This window comes from Dermochelys coriacea, chromosome 1 (genome assembly GCF_009764565.3).
Source record: "Dermochelys coriacea isolate rDerCor1 chromosome 1, rDerCor1.pri.v4, whole genome shotgun sequence".
Taxonomy (NCBI): Eukaryota; Metazoa; Chordata; order Testudines; family Dermochelyidae; genus Dermochelys; species Dermochelys coriacea.
Window position 1 is genome coordinate 253,527,354 of NC_050068.2, and position 6,000 is coordinate 253,533,353.

The 6,000-nt window shown below is 56.3% G+C and overlaps 1 protein-coding gene across 2 annotated transcripts in view; it reads right to left on the reverse strand.

The window, feature by feature from the left end:
- Positions 1-5,345, reverse strand: part of SLC41A2 (solute carrier family 41 member 2) — a 112,382-nt gene extending 107,037 nt beyond the window's left edge. The window contains exon 1 of one of the 2 annotated variants that reach the window (XM_043519541.1): positions 4,787-5,345. The gene's annotated coding sequence lies outside the window, so the exon portion shown is untranslated. Of the gene's footprint in view, positions 1-3,657; positions 3,975-4,786 lie in introns of those variants that run through there. The other variant, XM_038387717.2, reaches the window with a different exon arrangement.
- Between the last annotated feature and the right edge of the window lie 655 nt (positions 5,346-6,000).

Consider the following 6,000-nt stretch of genomic DNA (forward strand, 5'->3'; position numbering starts at 1 on the left):
GCCCCTGTGAAGCTACACTGCTCAGGCTTCAGCCCCAGGTGGCGGGGCAGGGCCCCGGGCTTCAGCCCCATGCAGTGGGGCTTCGGCTTTCTGCCTTGGGCCCCAGCAAGTCTAATGCCAGCCCTGCTTGGCAGACCAGACCCCCTAAACCTGTTTGCGGCGCCTCAGTGGGCCAGACCCCTGGTTGAGAACCACTGCCATACAGCATGTGTGACCCTTTATGCTTAACAATTCATCCCACCTTGTATTTAACACAGACACATTGGTTACCTTCCCCAGATGTGAGGAAGAGCTTTGTATAGCTTGCAAGCTTTTCCTTTACACGAACAGAAGTTAGTCCAATAAAAGATATTATCTCACCTACCTTGTCTCTCACCTATTCTGGAACCCACCTGGCTACAACAACACTGCTTACAACCATATGGTCATTTCTACGGCTAAAGACAAATATCAAAAAAATTGTTTGGTTTCATTATGAGATCAAAGATAAGTTATAGCAAGTATAATATTAGAATATGATCCCCTGTTCATACACTAAGTAATGCAACAGTCCTTAAACTCACTGGGCCCATATTTTTGTAGGAGTCAGAAGATTAAGCAGATTGTATGCATGTATTTCTATTTGTTTTGTGCTTTTGTATATATAGCAGAATCTTACTAAATCATACTAATGACTGGAAGGCTTGTAAATTGCTATGTGTCATGACCTGTCCATTGGGATGTTTACTGTAAGAGGACAGTGGGTTAAATCAACAGAACAGCTGGAAAAAGGACAGGAAGGTGAAAACAATGACTTTAAGTAAGACCCTCCCACCCCAGCGAACACTTGAGGGTCGTTACAGGACAATGGGAGAGCAATTGACCCTGAGGGAACAGGCTCAACTTCCCACTGAGTCTACCAACCTGGTTTTGGACTAGTGTAGCCAAAAAGTCTACAAACTGAGAGAACAAAGAACTTGGACTAGTTTTTAAAAGACACACTCCTGCAAGCAGGGGAAAGAGAGTTAAGGGAAACAGACTGACACCCAGAGCTCAGAGGTTTGGGGTGAGTGGGAAAGCAAGGCCAGCTTAGGGCATCTATGAGAATGGTAGAACTCTAGCTAAAGCAGACATGCAAACAGACTTTTTGTTGTTTTAAAATCCTTTCTCCTATGGCTTATTCCTACTGTTAGTATTAAACAATACTTTGGTTTAAAACAGGGAGGGGAGGAACAGTGGATGAGGGAAGGAGGCTGTGTTGGGTAGATGGGCGGTGGATGTGGGGAACAAGGTGGAGTAGACGTGGAGGATATGGGAGAGTGGGGGGTAGACAGGCTGTGTGGGGAAGGGGACGCTGTGGGGGTAGAGGCTAACAGAGCTAGGGGGTGGTGGATGGGGGAGGGACTATGGGGGAGTAGATGAGCCATAGATGGGGAGAGGGTTATGGGGGGGGAAGTAGATGGGTGGTGGATGGGGCGGCAGATGAGCAGTGGCTAGGCGAGGCGGCTGTAGGAGGAGTAGATGAACAGTGGATGGGGGATGGGCGGTGGGGGAGACTGGGGAGTAGATGGGCGGTGGGGGGGAGCAGATGGCGGTGGGGGGAGAGGGTGGCGGGAGACTGGGGAGTTGAGGGGCGGTGGGGGGAGCAGATGAGCGTGGATGGGGAGAGGGTGGCGGGAGACTGGGGAGTTGAGGGGCGGGGTGGGGGGAGCAGATGAGCGGTGGATGGGGAGAGGGTGGCAGGAGACTGGGGAGCTGAGGGGCGGTGGGGGGGAGCAGATGAGCGGTGGATGGGGAGAGGGTGGCGGGAGACTGGGGAGCTGAGGGGCGGTGGGGGGAGCAGATGAGCGGTGGGGGGAGAGTGGTGGGGAGTTGAGGGGCGGTGGGGGGGGAGCAGATGGGCGGTGGATGGGGAGAGGGTGGTGGGAGACTGGGGAGTTGAGGGGCGGTGGGGGGGAGCAGATGGGCGGTGGATGGGGAGAGGGTGGCGGGAGACTGAGGAGCTGAGGGGGGGGGGGGGAGCAGATGAGCGGTGGATGGGGAGAGGGTGGCGGGAGACTGGGGAGTTGAGGGGCGGTGGGGGGAGGAGATGGGCGGTGGATGGGGAGAGGGTGGGGGGGAGACTGGGGAGCTGAGGGGCGGTGGGGGGAGCAGATGAGCGGTGGATGGGGAGAGGGTGGCGGGAGACTGGGGAGCTGAGGGGCGGTGGGGGGAGCAGATGAGCGGTGGATGGGGAGAGGGTGGCGGGAGACTGGGGAGCTGAGGGGCGGTGGGGGGAGCAGATGAGCGGTGGATGGGGAGAGGGTGGCGGTTGAGTGGGGAGTTGAGGGGTGGGGGGGGGGAGCAGATGGGCGGTGGATGGGGAGAGGGTGGCGGGAGACTGGGGAGTTGAGGGGCGGTGGGGGGAGCAGATGGGCGGTGGGGGGGAGAGGGTGGGGGAGACTGGGGAGCTGAGGGGGGGGGGGGAGCAGATGGGCGGTGGGGGGAGAAGGTGGGGGGAGACTGGGGAGTTGGGGCGGGGGGGAAGCAGATGAGCGGTGGATGGGGAGAGGGTGGCGGGAGACTGGGGAGCTGAGGGGCGGTGGGGGGGAGCAGATGAGCGGTGGATGGGGAGAGGGTGGCGGGAGACTGGGGAGCTGAGGGGCGGTGGGGGGAGCAGATGAGCGGTGGATGGGGAGAGGGTGGCGGTTGAGTGGGGAGTTGAGGGGCGGTGGGGGGAGCAGATGAGCGGTGGATGGGGAGAGGGTGGCGGGAGACTGGGGAGTTGAGGGGCGGTGGGGGGGAGCAGATGGGCGGTGGGGGGGAGAGGGTGGGGGAGACTGGGGAGCTGAGGGGCGGTGGGGGGGAGCAGATGAGCGGTGGATGGGGAGAGGGTGGCGGGAGACTGGGGAGCTGAGGGGCGGTGGGGGGAGCAGATGAGCGGTGGAGGGGGGAGAGGGTGGCGGGAGACTGGGGAGCTGAGGGGCGGTGGGGGGAGCAGATGAGCGGTGGATGGGGAGAGGGTGGCGGTTGAGTGGGGAGTTGAGGGGCGGTGGGGGGGAGCAGATGAGCGGTGGATGGGGAGAGGGTGGCGGGAGACTGGGGAGTTGAGGGGCGGTGGGGGGGAGCAGATGGGCGGTGGGGGGGGAGAGGGTGGGGGAGACTGGGGAGCTGAGGGGCGGTGGGGGGAGCAGATGGGCGGTGGGGGGGAGAGGGTGGCGGGAGACTGGGGAGCTGAGGGGCGGTGGGGGGAGCAGATGGCGGGGGGGGGGAGAGGGTGGCGGGAGACTGAGGGGCGGTGGGGGGAGCAGATGGGCGGTGGGGGGGGGGCGAGGGTGGCGGGAGACTGGGGAGCTGAGGGGCGGTGGGGGGGAGCAGATGGGCGGTGGGGGGGAGAGGGTGGCGGGAGACTGGGGAGCTGAGGGGCGGTGGGGGGAGCAGATGGGCGGTGGATGGGGAGGGGCGGTGGGGGAAGTAGATGGGCAGCGGATGGGGGAGGAGCAGATGGGGGTCGGGGGCGCTGTGTTATTCTTCTCAATCACTTATTTAGAAACTTTCCTGCTCGGAGCACCCTCCCCGGGCCCCGATCCCGGCAGCGCCGCCCTCCCCGCGGCGGGTCCCGGGCATTCTCCTGCCCGTGCTCGGCTCCGTTCCTGCCCCTCGGGGACCCTGTCCCCCCCGGCTGCCCCCCCCCCTTACCTGGGCGATGGTGGCGCCGGCGGCCCACAGCCCCTCGCCATGGCCGCTCGCCGCCCGGGACCGCTGCCCGCTCGTCGCACGGACCAGCCCGGCTGCAGCGGTGACAGCTCCCGTGCAGGGGGAGCGGCGGCGCCCCCACTGAGCAGGCGCGGAGCCCGCACGGGGGGGGAGGGGACGGGCAGCCCCTTGATGATGTGGCCCGTGATGTGAGCGCGCAGCAGCCGCTGCCTGACCGGCCGGTGAGCTCGGCTCGCGGGGAACCCCCGGCGGAAGGGGCTGAGCGCGAGGAGCTGCCGCCAACCGTCATCGGGGGCTCGAGGCAGCCGCCGCCAGCCCGGCGGGGCTGGCTATGTTGTGAGCAGCGCGCATTAAGCAGAGGGGAGGGCAACGCTCAGCTGTTCTCCCCAGCTGCCCCCTCCCCTCGGGCATAGGGGGCTATAGAGGAGAGGCTGAGGGGGGCGATTACTTGGTCGCGCCCGTGTGTGTGTGTGGGGGGGGGGCGTACGGGGGTCACCTGATGACTGATGCCCCCAGCCCTAAGGGGGATGGGTTAAGGCTGGGGTGTGATACTCCCTACATCCCCCACAAACGGGGGGTGGGGAGGGGCAATGAAACTCCCTACATTTCCCACAGACACACAAAGAGGGGATGGGGTGAGGCTAGGGAGAGCTTCCCTGTGGGGAAGGGGCTGTACAAGAGGGGCAGTGATCCCACACCCACATACGCCCAGAGAGCCTAGTGGAAGGAATAGAGGAAGGTTAAGGAGAACTTTTAACACACACACATGCCAAATGGGGAAGGGCAGGATCAGAGCGATGACAGTTTCCTTCCCCAGCACCCTGAAGAGCAGCCAAGGGAAAGCTACCGGCACAGAGAAAGCCCCCACCCCAATTATCCCCTCAGAAAAACCTAATAGTTTTCCAGCAAGGTGACCTTTTAAAAAAAAAAAAAAAGTTTCCATTTGGTGCAGTCATGCCTCCACACCACAATGAAAGATGCCCAATCAATCCTGAAAATAATTTAAACCAGCCCAGTCTAGAAGTCACACATAATTACCATCCAGTTTGCAATTCAATGCTGTATTTAAAAAAAAAAAAAACAACTCCAGAAAGTCTCTGGTTTGAATTACCTAGACTCCCGGAAGCATAATTTGAAATCCCAGCAGTTCTGGTTCAATTCTTCGTCCCTTCCAGATAGATAAATGGAGTTCCAAGTTATTTACTGTGTGCAAGTCTAGTGAGCGAGTTCATGAGGTACTGTGTGCTCTGAGGGAAAGTTAGAGATGAACTTGCTAAACTTTGCTCCACAGTTCGGCTTGCCACTGACACACTGGTCTCTTCCTGTTTTCGCATTTCCAATACTGATTTCACAAGTGCTGGTTTCTCATTGATTAAAATTGGGTAGGTGGCCTTCTCTGTTTTGAGCAACCACATTATAGATTTGCAATGTATGAAAATCAAAAAAGGATGGAAAGCAGAGTAAGCACCAAATGTATTCCTGGCAATGCTTTTGCATTCACTTGTAAAAGCTTTATTGGCAACAAAACACAAGACTCAACAATTTTTACTTATTTGAGAATCTTGTACAGAATGCACTTGAACACTTTCTTTCTTTTAGCTTGATTGAAAATAATTTCATTAAGAAGTCAACTGATTTCATTAATTGGTTCAATGAAATACAAAATGTATATTGCTGTTTGAAAACTTTTCTCTTTAGACGGGCTGATTTTTTTAATTGTCCTTGCCCAAGTACTCTGTGATATGCCCAGAAAGCTTTAATAATATAAGGCCCTGATCCTGTAAAGACTTACATATGGGCTTAACTTTACACACTCTGAGTAGCACACAGTCTGAGTAGCCTCAATGTACTCATGCATGTAAAATTAAGCACATGCAGGTTCAGAGTCTAAGATACATATGTGGATTATTTGTTAAAGTAGATATAGGGAGGTGAAGTTCAACTAATTTCTTTTGTGCTGATAAACATATTAAATTTAAAATTACTAATTTTTACATTGTTAGTTTGTTTACATTTGTACAACACTTTGAAAACGTGTGCTGTTATTTTCTGAAAAAGTACTTCCTACATTGATGCTATGTACTTCATAGCAATGGAGAAACCTGAAGTGGAAAAACTTATAAAAAAAAATCTATACATGAATTTAGTGATGATTAAATCTGTCAGATTGACAACTCTGGAACCTGTTTTTCCCTCTCTAATCCACAGAATATATATAGCATGCCCAAAGCATCAAGTATTTGCAACAAGTTGGAGCTAAATACTGTGAGCATGTGTATAAAAGGTTAAAGTTAAGTATGTTGGCAGGTGTTTCACAGGATCAGG